Source organism: Aquarana catesbeiana, linkage group LG02, assembly GCF_042186555.1.
Source record: "Aquarana catesbeiana isolate 2022-GZ linkage group LG02, ASM4218655v1, whole genome shotgun sequence".
NCBI classification, from domain to species: Eukaryota; Metazoa; Chordata; class Amphibia; order Anura; family Ranidae; genus Aquarana; species Aquarana catesbeiana.
Window position 1 is genome coordinate 731,459,756 of NC_133325.1, and position 15,532 is coordinate 731,475,287.

Below are 15,532 nucleotides of genomic sequence, written 5' to 3' on the forward strand. Positions count from 1 at the left end.
CTGACTATGCCAGGGCATGGAAAGACATCCATCCCAGCATGGTCAGTTTTTTGGCTGCGCTGGGAGAACAGCTTGCCTGTCCTCCAATGGTCAGGCTTGTGCTGACATGCCCAACTGCACAGCCATTCACTGGGAAGATCAGTGTCATACTGTTTCTCCATCCCCACCTCTCTACGCCCCTTATGCATCTGAGAATTATGTGATCATAAAAGAGAAAAAAAAGGTATTTGTATTTTTAAAATTTTTTTTATATAACATGTTTTTCCTTTTTTATTTGTGTTTTAAACTGAATGAGTTGTTTTACAAAGTAAGGGTTTACTTATACTTTAACTCACTTCCTGTCATAATGTGACAACCATACTGAGCAACATTGTCACGTTAGGACAGGCAGTGTGTGAAGACTACATATAATTGGGGCTTGGTGTACAATCCTTTCATTCACACTAGTGGCCACTGTGAAGGTCCCCCTTACATTGGTGGTCAGTGTAGATTATTCATTACATTGGTGATCAGTGTGCATTTCCCTTTACATTCAGAATTGCCCTTACACTGGTGGTCAGTGTAAATCCCCTTTTACATTGGTGGTCGGTGTAGAATTGTCACCTTACATTGGTGGTCAGTACAAATCTCCTCGACAATGGTTGTCGGTGTAAATTCCCCCTTACATGGAGGTCATTGTATATCCCCCTTACACTAATGGTTGGCAGAAATGCTCCTATTACATTGGTGTCAGTGTGGAAATCCCTCTTTATATTGGTGGGTGGCGAAAAATCCCCCGTTGCATGGTGGACAGTGCAAATTCCACCTCACATTGCGGGTCAGTGTAAATCCCCCCTCACATTGGTGGTCAGTGTAGAATCCCCACTATATACTTGCCAAAGATTTCCAGCTATGCTCTACATGATTCAGAATTTGCCACATTGTACTGCCTCCTAACTAATCCCATCCCCCACCACTGCCACTGATCCCATCAACCCCCCAGCATTGCCACTGATTACACACCCCGCTCCCCAAGCACTGCCACTTATCCCTAGGATCCCTAGGAGTTTTCTGTCTACTGATGGGTCCCATTACCTCCCCAGTCCATGGTGTGCAGGCAGTGAAGAGATAATGTGCTGTATCCTTTATTAACCAATCAGTAAGCAGTAATGATGTGCATTAACCTCTTGCAACCAATCATTGAGCGGTATAGATATGCAGTAACCTCTAGGAACCAATTAATGAGTGGTAAGGATGTCCAGTAACCTCTAGAAACCAATCAGTGAGCAGTATTGATGTACAGTAATCTCTAGCAACCAATCAACAAGCAGAAGTCATGTGCTGTAACCTCTAGCAAATAATCAGTGAGCCATCATGTGTGCTGTAACCTCTAGAAGCCAGTCCGTGAGCTGTAATAATACACTGTAACCTCTGGCGATCAATCGCAATCTCTGCCTGTTTTGATTCTGTGAACTGAGTCTAGCTGCTATTTATTGTGTATCTCAAAGCAGGAGGAGAGCGAAATTACATGGAGGGGGGGGGATGTTTGCCCAGGGTCCAATCAATATTAAAGACGGCCCTGCCCAGAAGGAGGTTTTTTTGTAGTCCACAGATATGGCAGGGAACAATGATATCTGATAATAGTCTAGAGAGGTAAAGAGCATAAGTTCTCAGCTCACAAGATTTCTGGCTGGATGAACAGCTTTTAGTTTTTTTTGTACTTGTAGAAGAGGTATATTAAAATGCTTTCAATGTTATATTTAAGGAAGAATTCCAGGTATTGATGTTTTATATAGTTACATTGCTTATTCAACCAGTGAACAATTTGCATTCATTATGTAAATGCAAAGCACCCTCTGAATGGGGCTTATGCTGAGCGGCCAACCTCCTGTGTTCAGAATGCAGAATGGCAACTGCTCGATAGATGACATGAAAACCAGTGGAGATCACTGGAGTAGCTCTGTCTACGTCAGTGATTTCGAGCTTCCACAGGAAGCCCACAGATATGATATATGCATAGTTACATTGGTACCTGGAATTCTATAACAGACCAAATGAGACCAAATAAGATACATTTATTGTTAGGGTTTACATACATTTCGAGTGATAAGTGGAGAAGACCCTCCTACAGGGAGATCATTTAGTTAGGTATGACCCAAGGGTTCTTCTGGCAGAAGACCCACCCAAAAAGTTTTTGATCTTAACTACCTTGGAGCTGGTTTTGCTACTCAGTATTTTTCACCTCACAGAAGTTACTTATTTACCTTTTAACAAAATGTCCAGGTGTGTGAACAGGTATGTAAAGCTTTACCTGGACATACCCTGTTGCTATACTAAAGTTTCCCATTTACGTTTAAAAGAAGGCTGTAAATACTCACTTTTCCTGCAGCTCATTCTACCCAACTACACTCTCTTCTTAGAAAGTGTGCCCCAAACTTCTAGGTGGACCACCAGTGTGCCTTGCCCTTGTCAGGAGTCTTGCGCAATAAGCCTCACAATAAGCCTCACAATAAGTTCTTCTTTTTTGGGAAGGTGGACTAGAGACATACACCTACGGTCGGACTTTTCGATCGGACTGGTCTGACGGAAGCTGATGGACCAAATCCGGTGGACAATCCGATCGTGTGTGGACTTCACCGGACCTTCAGCGGACTTTTCCAGTCGCAAATCTGACGGACTTTAGATTTGGAACAGGCTTCAAATCTTTACGTCGTAACTCCGCCGGACCCAGAAATCCGCTCGTCTGTATGCTAGTCCGACGGACAAAAACAGACGCTAGGGCAGCTATTGGCTACTGGCTATCAACTTCCTTGTTTTAGTCTGTTGTACGTCATCACATACAAATCCGTCGGACTTTGGTGTGATCGTGTGTAGGCAAGTCTGTTCGTTAGAAAGTCCGCCGGAAGTCCGTCAAAAGTCCGTCGAAAGTCCGCTAGCAAGTTTGTCGGACCAGTCAGGTGGTGCGACGCGCTGACGTCACCTCGTGTTGCTACTGATTGCTCCAGCAGGACGGGTTGGTCCGTGTGCTACCGGCCGGCGCACCGGACATTAGGCTTGTCATTCTGCTTTCCATGTAAGTGTATTCATTTTTTACCATTTAATAAATAGAAGATTTTACACTATGGAGCGTCTATCTCTTTTTCCTGCTATGCATATCCATCTATGATCCCCGAATGGCATGAGGAGAATTTTAAATGATAGGAGTCTTGGTGAGGAGCTTTCGAGATCGCATTACTATCCTTACTTCACTGGGAACAGCTGATCTACTTGATGTGCCCTGCAAGGCTTTTTGCTGTACACAGGCTTTCCGTGATCCTCTGTAGTGGGGGATCGTGGGCTTCTGGTAAGCAGTAACTCCTCATTCACTGGTGGTGGACTTCTTCACGAGTGTTTTTTTGCAAAGTGACACCATTTCATGTTTGGACTTTTTAAAATCACGGGGGATAGTGCCATTCAGGCTCTTTTGGATACTAGTTGTGGTTATACCTCATAATATGTTTATGTTACTATGACTACTGGTGCGACATTCCCACATGAATAGGTGGGGTTGTCCAGTATTTGTTTTTTCACATCCTGCATTTATTTATTTATTCTTTATATTTATACTTTTTGTTTTACTTTTATTATTCTATTCACTAGGTATAGGTATATGACCGTTCATTGGATTGGTCAGTGCATGAGAACACTATTTTATGATTAGCGCGATTCTAGTTTTTTCAAATTTTGGTACACTGTGTTTATGTTATGCAGGAGAATTGCTGCTGTTTCACGTGTTTATCCATTTGTTTTGGGTATTATTTTTATATACCTTAGCGCAGTTTGAGCTTTTCTTTTTTTCTTTTTACTTGTAGTCATTGCCCTAGCACAAATATGCAGATGAGGAGTGGAAATAGATTCATATAAAGCCTTGGTAGCCTAGATCCAATGGTCTTCAGCTACAAGGAGCACTGTGTGCAAGAGCAAAAAGGAGTAACCCATGCAATGCCAATAGAAAGGCCAGTCCAATAGTTCTTTAAATAGTTCAAGTAAATAATAGTAGTATGGGGAGTTAACCAGGGATTGGACCAGGAAGAAGTCTAAAACACTGAAGCACTTAGGGCAGAAGCTCTTCTCAAGAGTGGAGCCAACTCTGTAAGGCTGAAGGATGAGAAAAAACAGAAACGCGCCTCTAAGTGTAGTATTTAATAGGATATTCAATTAGTAGAAACGACAATGGAACACTCACATGATATGTAACATCATAAATGGAACATCATGATTATCATGTGAGTTTTCCATTGTCGTTTCTATTAAAATATTCTATTAAATACTACACTTAGAGGCGCTTTTCTGTTTTTTCTTATACAAGGAGCACTGTGGGAGTGCTCCTCTATCTTCTCTCTTTCCAGTTAAAGGGGAACTGTAATCCACTGAAACTTTTAGTTTACCCAACTTTTTCTGCTCCTTATCCCCTCTCCCTGGGACTTTCAGCATAGATTATTACTTACAACCTAAACCTACAACTCTGCTCCGCTGAAGATTTTGGACAGAGGGCATGCAGTGCCAAACAGTAAAGATCTCGGATGAGTTAGGTTGTAGATAAGTATGATCCATTTGGAAAGTGCTAGGAAAGAGGGTGGATCCAAAAAATGATAAGTGCAATAAAAGTGCACTTATTGTTTAATTCATGGGTGCTTAACCTGTGGCCCTCCAACTGTTGCGGAACTACAAGTCCCATGAGGCGTTGCAAGCCAATGACAGTTACAAGCATGACTCCCAAAGGCAGAGGCATGATTGGACTTGTAGTTCCACAACAGATGGAGGGCCACAGGTTGAGCACCCAGGCTTTCATTCATATAATCTTGTTAATGTGTTTTTTTTTAGTCTAATTTTGTGATTAAGAATGGTTTGTTTGCATATGTACAAAGAGGCAGCTATATTTGCATATTACATATTCAGGTTCCGCTTGCTTGCTGTGCCTGGCTGATCCTCTTATCTTACTGCAAGCCTACTAGACTTGTTCAGACTACAAACAACTAACTGTCTGCAGTCTATATTGTCATCCATGTTATATCATTACTCATGTAATTAGAAGCTACACAGAGCCTATTGTTTTCAGACAAAGCTTGTAAACATAAACCATTCACAATAAGGTATAAAAAATATAACTAGACAGGTTATGATGATGTAGACTCTCCACCAAACCAGTGTATAACACAGCAGAGCCTTGTTAAAACGTAGGGTTTTACTTTCATCTCAATTTCAAAAAATATGTTTTATTTCTAATTTTTAGAACGCAGGTGGAGCAATACAAAAAGTTAATTTATGCCTCTGGGCATTCACATTAATTGGATATCTTCCAAATATTTATTTAAATACATTAGACAGACATTTCATCTTTACTGACTGTATGGCAGGATAATGGAAGTTGCTACTGTATCTGAATGACTGGAACAGAGCATCCAGTCAAGCACCATCCCAACATTAAAGAGAACCTCAAGGACAGAAATATGGAAGTTGCCTTTACCTTCTTATTTTTAATGTTGAATGCTCTGGAGCTATCATTCTTCACTTCTCTGTTTTATAACAAACAAACAACCAGTGAGACCAGAATGTCTGAACTCCCATCCTACATGGTTATGAGAAAAGACTCACTAGCCATGCCAAGATCAGAATGAAGTCCTCTAGTTGGAACAAATTAGGATAAGGGGTGAGTTTCAGGTTAAACTTGAGTTTGTCCCACACCCAGCCTGTTCCTCTGCTCAAACCCTTGGCCAATGTAGTCAAAAATCTGTTATTTAGCAGAGGTGAATGCTCTGGGGCTATCATTCTTCACTTCTCTGTTTTAGAACAAGCAAGCAACCAGTGAGACCAGAATGTATGAACTCCCATCCTGCATGGTTGTTACAGATGAAATACTCACTAGCCATGGCAAGATCAGAATGAAGTTCTCTAGTTGGCATAAATCAGGATAAGGAATACGTTTCAGGTTAAACTTGAATTTGACCCAAACTCAGCCTGTTCCTCCGCTCAAACTCTTGGCTAATGTAGTCAAAAATCTGTAATTTAGCAGAGTTATCACTATTGCCTCAAAGTGACAGATTCCTGCTGGTTTCTGTTTGAAATAAAACATGTAAACATGCCAGCAGACATCCTGGGTGACATTGATAATCGGTAATGATTAAGCAAAAGATGTATGTGTGAAACACGTCTACGTGACCACAGTTTGATGTTTTTGGTGTTATCTTTGTGAAACAAAATAAAAAGGCAGTCGGAAGTTCTGGATGTGCAGCCATTTCTTTTTTCTTTCCTGGGTGACATTACTGACCAAATATGGTCCTGACATTATTTTATCAATGACGTCACCTATTTTCCTGAAGCTGTATTTACTTTCCAGCACTGCCAGGGAGCTGTCATTTGCAATGATGAAGCAGCATTGTTGTGGCAGCAAGTCTTTGTGGTGGCAGGTTTACATCCTCGGTTGTCACTCATCATGGCTGACACTGAATTCACTTCAGGAGACCTTGTTTATTTATTTATTTTAATTTTACGAAAGGACCATTTTTAGGGTGTGGGTGTTTTTATTTACTATTTCCTTTTTTGTGAACAAATAACAAGGTGCGCTATCTACCCCATGCTCATTCAAGTAAAGGTAGGTATATCTGGGGGCCTCTTATTCTAAAGTGGACTTCCAAATTCCAATAAGTCCCCCTGCAGAACCCCCACAGTACCCCTGCAGAACACTTTTGGAGGACAGGGTATGGGGGTGAGGCCCTCGTCCTCATTAGTATGGAGATAAGATGCCTTGCAGTAGGGTAGGCTTGAACATTTTTTTGTAATTAGTAAACAATATTCACTGTCCCTTTAACAAAAAAAACCCATGGCATGGGGTTCCTTTAATAATAGTTATTTATAGTAAATAAACACACTCACATCATAAAAAAGGCCTTTATAAAAAAAAAATGAATCAAAGTCCCCTGATGCAAATCACATAGTCCAGTGTTGAAGATCCACGTCACGCGGTTGTTAACCCACCAACCTGCCCTGTCACTACTCCTGTCAATGACACCACCCAGGATCACCAACACCTTTGTTTACAAACAGAGCAGGGATCTGTCATTTAGTCGTGGTACTGATAATGCTGCTAACTGACACACAGATGCCTGGCCAGTGTTTGTGAACATACTGCATCCACAAATTCACATGCAAGTATATGGCATCCCCCAAGCATGTTAATAAATAATTTGTGTTTTTTACCCTTTAAGCAGCATTACTCTTTCCTTGCTGAACAGTATTCTTAACATTTTTGTTTGCACTGGTATACCCCCCATGGCCATGCCTAGTTATCTATGCCCTTTTTAACAAAACTTTGCCAATCATCCTTAAAAGAGACCAGAAAAAAAATCTGCCCCCGTAGGCTTCACTGGGGTTCAGTGCTATGTTCACCTGTAGTAGATTTGTTTCCTGGGTCCGATGAACCTCCTGTGAAATGAACTTTGCCTGGTTCACTTATCAGGTGTCAGAGTAGCAGAATAGTGGGGTATTGGAGTAGTTGTACCTACAGTGACTCCAAGTAACTTTTCAACAAGAAGGGCAAGGAAGAATGGCTGAGAAGTAAAATAGCCACACTGGACAATAGCAGGTGATGAAGTAGTGAGCACCCAGCTATTACAGGAAGAAGATATGTCCATTAGTTCTCCATATAGGTAGAGCTGCTGGGGAGGAGGAGATCACTACACACGGCAATCCAAACTGAGTTATTAATGGATTTCACTAGAAAACTAGTATGTCTGCTCTTGATAGTCCCTATATCCCAAAGATAATTATAGCTAATTTCTGTTTTCCTAATGCCTCCCGTTTGCACCCACTAATTCCTTACAATGGTACGTATCCTATCCATGTAAACAAAGACAGAAGAGAAACAGAAGCCCACTATTATTATTAGGATATATTCAAATAATAAAATGTGCGCAGCAACTATCAGTAGAGTTAATGCATTGACTTGAATTGAAGCAATCATACTCATATTTTGGCTATAGAAATTTGTCAGTTTTGGTCATGTAAAAAAAATTAGACTGAGGTCCGCAGAGCAGCTCGCTGATTACACATAAATTTGCAAATGTAGGCAACTGTTTAATGAAAATAAATAACAGAGCATAATTAGGCTCTACTGCAATAAGGACATTTTTTTTTATTGTTTATTAAATGTATTGTCTGTTAAATTGCCTGAACCATGTGCACCTTTCATTAAGCATATTGACACTTTCTGGTTCAATTCACACTTTTCTTCGTCTGACCATTTTGTTGGACTCTAAAGCCGGCCATAGATGGTTCGAATCTTGGCTGGTTTAGCAGGGACCGAGATTCGATCCATCTTTGGGCAGACTGATTGTATCCAAGTCAATCCATTGTCTTGGGTACAACCAGCATGTTGGAATTCTAGCATGCGATTATTGCCAGAGGCTACAGCCACTCCTCACTGGGAGTACACAATAGTTCCAAAGGATAGATTCCCCCATCAACACTGAATATGTTGATGGGAGAATAAAGCTATTTTCTTTTCTGCAAACCGTGGTTGCAGGAAACAAAATCACATAATCTACGGCCTGCCTAAGATATCACTTGGTCACCCAAAATATGTAAATACACAATTATTTCATGGACACAAGAGCCTCTTTAATGTTATGTTGCCCATAGACTATAGAGAGCAATTGGATGTGCAGGCATAATCTAACCCATCTCAGGGCTAAAAAAATGTAAAGCTCTCCATAACCTTGCAATATAAGGTCCTGCCTACTAGCACTTTTATTCTTTTAGAGTGAAGGGGGAAATGAGCAAAACAAGGAGATGCCGTCACCGCAGCTAACCTTTGGAGAAAAAAATGGTAATTGGTATAGCTATTCAAACCTGTAACATCAATGCTCTCCCCAAGAGTTCTTTCGTTATAGACATGAGTTTGTAATGTATTCTGGATACAGTCCTCCCAGTATTCAGTGATCATCAGAGGGGTTAGTCTTCCACCACCATCACCAGTCACACAGTCTACTCACCAGAATGTAGTGACTCCCATTACAGGAGTCAGAAGCGTTTGTATGGAAAATGCCAGATGGAATCGCGGCTTAATCCGAATATTGTGTAGCCAGAAATGCTGTGACTTGAATGGACACTGGATGGACTTAGTTGTGGAACCCACAGTGCGGGATTTGGTCATAAAAAACCATCAATGCCATAGATTGGGAAAAATATATAAAATATTCCCTTGGTGAAGTATGTCAAAAAGATTTATCAAAAACGTCATAAAAAACAAAGTGAAACCGCATGAGCTACATCAAAGTTTGTGCAGACAATTTTCACACAAACAAACGCCGCTGGTGCTTCAGCTGCATAGAAAAGGCAGAAGTGACGTGTCACGCTCAGTACTTCCACCTTTGCTACGCAGCTGAAGCACCAGCGCTGAGGGTTCCACAACTAAGTCCATCCAGTGTCCAGTCTCCTGTAATGGGAGTCACTACATTCTGGTGAGTAGACTGTGTGACCGGTGATGGTGGTGGAAGACTAACCTCTCTGATGATCGCTGAATACTGGGAGGACTGTATCCAGAAGTCATTCAGATTTTGCCTGTTAATTTTGAACACTATTTCATTGTTTCATATTTGTGATTTTTGCATACTTATCACGAAACACTCATGTTGGTGTCTTTACGACTGGACTTTTGTTGAGAATGCATTTAATATCAGTATTTATTAGTTTTTGTGTCAAGAAATTGACCATTTTTTTCAGTTTCACTTTGCAGTAGAGCACGGTTTTAATTAACTTGTTAATTATTATTTCTATTTAATATTCTTATACAACGTGCTGCTCTCAAATAAATTTCACATATTAATTAATTAATCGATTATTATTCCATCTGCGTGGGTTGGTGGTATTTTCCATCTTATTTTATGAGTTTGTGATGTAGTCTGAAAAAAATGGGCAGACTGAATCTTTGTTCTTCAGTCAGTGCTATGACCAAAGGTGAGGATTTGAGATAGAGATTGAAGTCATCCTGAAATGCAATTCATGTTTCCCTAGCAAAAAAAAAATATTAAAAGTGACCCAGCCTGTTTCTCCTATATTCCTTCCTCAATTCCAAAAATTCACTACCATTTTTGGAAAAATAGGTATTCAGTCATATGCTAATGCCACAATTTTTGTGTGCCATCCTATACACCAAGTCTCTGAAGAAAAGCGAGAAAAGTTACAAAATTTTCCAAGCAATCGCTGCACATTATGAAGTAACCAAAATGACTTGAATTCTCTGTAGTGAACAGATCATACAGAATCCAATCCAATTTGTTCTCTGGTTCTCCAGACAGGTGGATTCTGGGTCATATCCTTTTTTTTAATACTGACATGGGTTAAATGCTGTTTCAGCAAGTTCCTCATCTGTTCTTTGAATACATCTTTCAACAGTATTCAACATGTTGGAGGATTTCTTAGACTGAAAAGTCTTTACTCTGAAAATCTTGTTTTTTTAAGTGAAGTAGGATATTTCAACATCACTTGTGATACCCACCTAATGTACTGAGCAATAAAGACAATATTGGTTTCAGAAACCTTATCAACCCGGAAAGGAGTTGAGGTACATACAGTTTTGAAAAAATGTGATTCTTTGAAGGTTCAGTACAAAAATGGTAGACTTTCACTGTACAGTATATGCTTGACACTGCTTTATAACTTTGTTTCGAGTTGAGAAAACTTTTTACTGCTGTCCTGTCTCTGCTGGGATTTCCATTAAATTTCTATTCTGTCTGATATTCATCATCTGAAAAGGAAATGAGGGGAAAAGTCCCCAGCAATAAAAACCAAAGGCTGCTTTCACACAGCAGGTTCGTTAGTGGTAAAGCGCCACTGCTTTACCCTCGTTTTAGCGGCTCATTTCGGCCACTAGAGGGGTGCTTTTAACCCCTGGCTGAAGAAAGGGTTAAAACAGCCTGTGTTGCGGCACTTCCAAAAACGCTTTTCAGATGCTTTGGAAGCACTGCCCATTCAATGAATGGGCAGGGGCGATGTTGGAGAGCTGTATGTAGGAGCGCCCCCAAAGATGCTGCTTGTAGGACTTTTTTTCCCGTCCCACAAGCGCACCGCCCCAGTGTGAAAGCACTCGGGCTTTCACACTGGGGGGGCATGAGAGGCAGATTTCAAGCACTTTACAGGTGCTATTTTTAGCGCTAAAACGCCTGAAAACTGCCTTAGTGTGAACGGGGTCTAAGAGGGGTCTAAGAGGGGTTTAGGCCCTTTCTACTTTTCTAGAAAAAATGTTTTTATCACAGATTTCCTTTCACTTATTGTTCTGACACCAGCAAAATATGATGTGAGGAGGAATCTCTCAAATAGGTATATATAGTCTAGTCTTCTCCACCTACCAGACAGACCGATCTCCAGATACAAGACCTCCCTCACACTGCATATGTTAAATGCCACAAAGGCTCGTATTCCATTAATATGGAGAATGCCTTACCTGCCTTCCAAATTCCTGTAGTATACCAAACTTAAAGTGGTTGCAAACCCTTTACAACCACTTTTGCCTACAGGTAAGAATATAATAAGGGTTACCTGTAGGTACCGTGAATTTCTCCAAAAATTGCACTTACACTGAAGAAACGGCACGTACGTGCCGTTTCTTCAGCTGCTGTGCCGTGAGCGGCGGCTCCCGTGTGCATGCGCTGGAGTGACGTCATCACAGATCCGGCCAATCACAGCTCTGGAGCCCGCAAACCTGGAAGTAACATTTTTGAGACATGTCGCCCATCACAGCAGTGTGCGGGGACCACTGCAATAGCATCGTTCTAAGGTAAGTATTTCATAATGAGCTAGTATGAGATGCATACTAGCTCATTATGCCTTTGTCTTGCAGGTTTATTTTGCAGACTTTACAACCACTTTAACGAAATTCTCTTTTTGGAGGACCACACTTGCACCTTAAATAACACCAAGGAAACATTCTGACATGGCAACAGTGGCAACATTTCACCACTACAAGCCCATATTTAATGGTCATGTTCCTGACCCCCAGCTCTTCATCATAACAGCTTCAGATCCTAGCCTGCCATCTAACATTTGTTGGCCGAAAGTTGAACAACAGTTGTCTGATGGAGCGTACTAACATTCGGATTTTAGGCAAACAGTTTGTCATCACACAATTCCCTGCCGAAAATCCGATCATGTGTACGAGACTTTAAGATAGTCTTTCCCCCTCCCTTGCCTCTTAGATATCTTTGAGGATGGAGCTGATACTGAAGTCAGACCCTTGAAGTTCCGTCTATAACTGGTTATTAGTGCTGGCACTCTTGGCTTAGCTGTTTGGTCATATGCATGTTTTACTAGTAAAGGTCCCCCTAATGGTATTGGCTGTATGTTATTATTATTATTTCAGGTACTTATATAGCGCCGTCAATTTACGCAGCGCTTTACATATACATTGTACATTCACATCGGTCCCTACCCTCAAAGAGCTTACAATCTAAGGTCCCTAACTCACATTCATATACTAGGGCCAATTTAGACAGAAGCTAATTAACCTACCAGTATGTTAGCTGTATGTTATCCTTTACATCTTTTATCAGTTCTGTTATTTTCAGTTTGAGCCTCTAGTAAGCTAATTTAAAAAAAACACATACAGTGTATGATGCTCAATTTTAAGAAATAGCTAAAGAGGCCGAAGGAGGATGTTTTATTACATATGGGTGGGTGGAGGGGGGGTCCTGTTCAGAAATGAAGACAGGTCCCTGTAGCTTATATGTCCACCTTTGGAGAAGTCAATTTGCCGAAAAATACTTTGTGTGGCCCTTCTGAGTAGTGAAGGGCCCCTTTGAGGCCTCTACAATCCATCACGTTGCCAAGTACTGTGAGTTTGACCTTGCTGCTATGAGGCAAAAGATGATAAATTGGTAATAACTATTCCGTTTTGCAGCTGTCCCTGGCTCACCTCAGCTCAGATTGGCCACACAATTTAAAGCACAGTATTCCATTTCTGTAAACTATTGCTGTAGCTGTATATCAGATACCGATATACAGGGTGTTAAATGGCAGGCTGGGCACAGCAAATGACTAGTTGGAGGAGGAAAAAACATTTAGCCTGAAAACAAGATAGTACAATGGTACAGAGAGGGAGTAAAGTGGATAAAGTATAATATGAGAAAGGTATAAACACGGGAAGGGTCTGGCACTGAAAAGTTATTAGGGTAGAGTTATTAGGGTTTACCGTAAAGAAGACCTTGTACCTATAATGCAAGGTCAACTTTTTAAAGCTGAACTACAGGCCAAACTATTGTATAATTATTGTATAATTTTTTACAAATGTTCTTTCCAACCAGTGTTAATTTTGTGGACGGAAACATTTTCGTCGACTAAATAATACTATTTTAGTAGACTAAAATACGACTAAAACTAAAACAATTGAGATGAGTAAAATACAACTAAAACTGAAATGGCATTTTTAGTCAAAAGATTATGACTAAAACTAAATTGAAATTTGATGTTAAAACACTGGTCTGTAGTGCATGTTCAAACCTTTATACTATAAATAATAACATAATAGATTTTTCACTCCAGCAGTATATAATGAGTTTGAAAATTGTAGATAAGTGCTCAAATAATGCAGTACAATCTAACTACACCCATCAGATTTTAGACGAGTAAAATGAGTTTTAGTAGACTAAAATGATTTTAGTCTACTAAAATGTAGTGGAGATTCAGTCAACTAAATAAGACTAAAACTAAAACAATTGCAGAAGACTAAAATAGGACTAAAACTAAAATGCCATTTTAGTCAAAAGACTAATGCTGTGTACACACGAGCGGAATGTCCAACAGAAAAAGTCAGACGGGAGCTTTTCATCGTATATTCTGATTGTGTGTATGCCCCATTGGACTTTCTACATCGAAAATTCTGACAGACCTACAAAGAGAACATGTTCTACATTTTTCCGATAGAACCAAATCCTATCGGGAAAACCGCTCGTCTATATGCTGTTCCGACGTACCAAAAGGACGCATGCTCTGAAGCAAGTACGAGAAGGAAGCTATTGAACTTCCGTTTTCTAGTCCCGTCCTACGTGTTGTACATCACCGCATTCTGGACGGTCGGAATTTGGTGTGACCGTGTGTATGCAAGACAGCTTGAGCGGAATTCCGTCGGAACTCTGTCGGAAAAACCTTCAGAGTTTGTTCTGACGAGAAAACCGGTCGTGTGTACAGGGCATAAGACTAAAACTAAATTGAAACTTGCTGACAAAATTTACACTGCTTCCAACCCCTAAACTCTCTCAATCAACATTAACTAGTTTTAATCCTTATGCTATTAGCATTAGTAAATCAATTTTTCTGCTTTTTCAGTTTCGTTTTTTTTTTTGTTATTTCCTGGTTTCTGGCCTAGGCTAAAATGATGTTATACATTCCATGAGTCTTTTTTTGGGCATTTTTTCTTTTCATCTGGAGGAGGGGAACAGGGGCTTTCTTAGCTAAGCACACCCTCCTGCCTGCAAGCCTGAGCTAAGGGCAGTTAGATTCCAGGAAGTACTATGTAAATACTACATGTCCTTACTCAAGATGGCTGCCGCTAGAAATGCTAAGGAGTGATTTCTCAACAAAGTAAAGCATGGAGACATGGATGGATGGATGAGTGAGTATGCTTTGAATATTATGAATATTAAAAATGAGTTAAATAGAGTTTTCAGTTTGTGGTGCTCAGATATAGTTTAGAACCGCTTTAAATAAACACTGTTGTCCTGCCACGCAGAAATTGTCCTGCCACACTACCAGCCTTGTAACTTCTCATCTGTAGTTTCTTTTTCAGTGATTGTCACTGTAGTGGGCAGACCCTGGTGGTTCAGACTTCCAGCCTGATATGCCCTCTCATATTGAGTCATTGGAGTGGCATACTGTACCCATCCCCCAATCCTGCCCACATTATGGCCATTCACATGTAACCATGTAAACATTCACAGGAAAAAGTATGTGAACCCTTGGATTTAATAACTGGTTGAACTGGTTGAACCTCCTTTGGCAGCAATAACTTCAACCAAACGTTTCCTGTAGTTGCAGATCAGACGTGCACAACGGTCAGGAGCAATTCTTGACCATTCCTCTTTACAGAACTGTTTTAGTTCAACAATATTCTTGGGATGTCTGATGTGATCTGATTGGTCATAAAATGTGATTTGATCTTCATCTAAGTCACAACAATAGACAATCACAGTCTGCTTAAACTAGTAACACACAAAGAATTAAATATTACCATGTTTTTATTGAACACACCATGTAAACATTCACAATGCAGGTGGAAAAAGTATGTGAACCCCTAGACTAATGAGATCTCCAAGAGCTAATTGGAGTGAGGTGTCAGCCAACTGGAGTCCAATCAATGAGATGAGATTGGAGGTGTTGGTTACAGCTGCCCTATAAAAGACACACACCAGTTCTGGGTTTGCTTTTCACAAGAAGCATTGCCTGATGTGAATTATGCCTTACACAAAAGAGCTCTCAGAAGACCTATGATTAAGAATTGTCGACTTGCCTAAAGCTGGAAAGGGTT

The 15,532-nt window shown here is 40.5% G+C and overlaps 2 long non-coding RNA genes across 3 annotated transcripts in view; one reads left to right on the top strand and one right to left on the bottom strand.

Annotated features, from left to right (window-relative positions):
- The window catches only part of LOC141129194 (uncharacterized), a 38,765-nt gene extending 37,324 nt beyond the window's left edge, over positions 1-1,441 (bottom strand). The window contains exon 1 of the long non-coding RNA XR_012241789.1: positions 1,164-1,441. This is a non-coding gene — a long non-coding RNA (uncharacterized lncRNA). The remainder of the gene's footprint in view (positions 1-1,163) is intronic.
- Positions 1-15,532, top strand: part of LOC141129193 (uncharacterized) — a 663,735-nt gene that overhangs the window by 11,898 nt on the left and 636,305 nt on the right. The gene's annotated exons all lie outside the window — the stretch shown is intronic.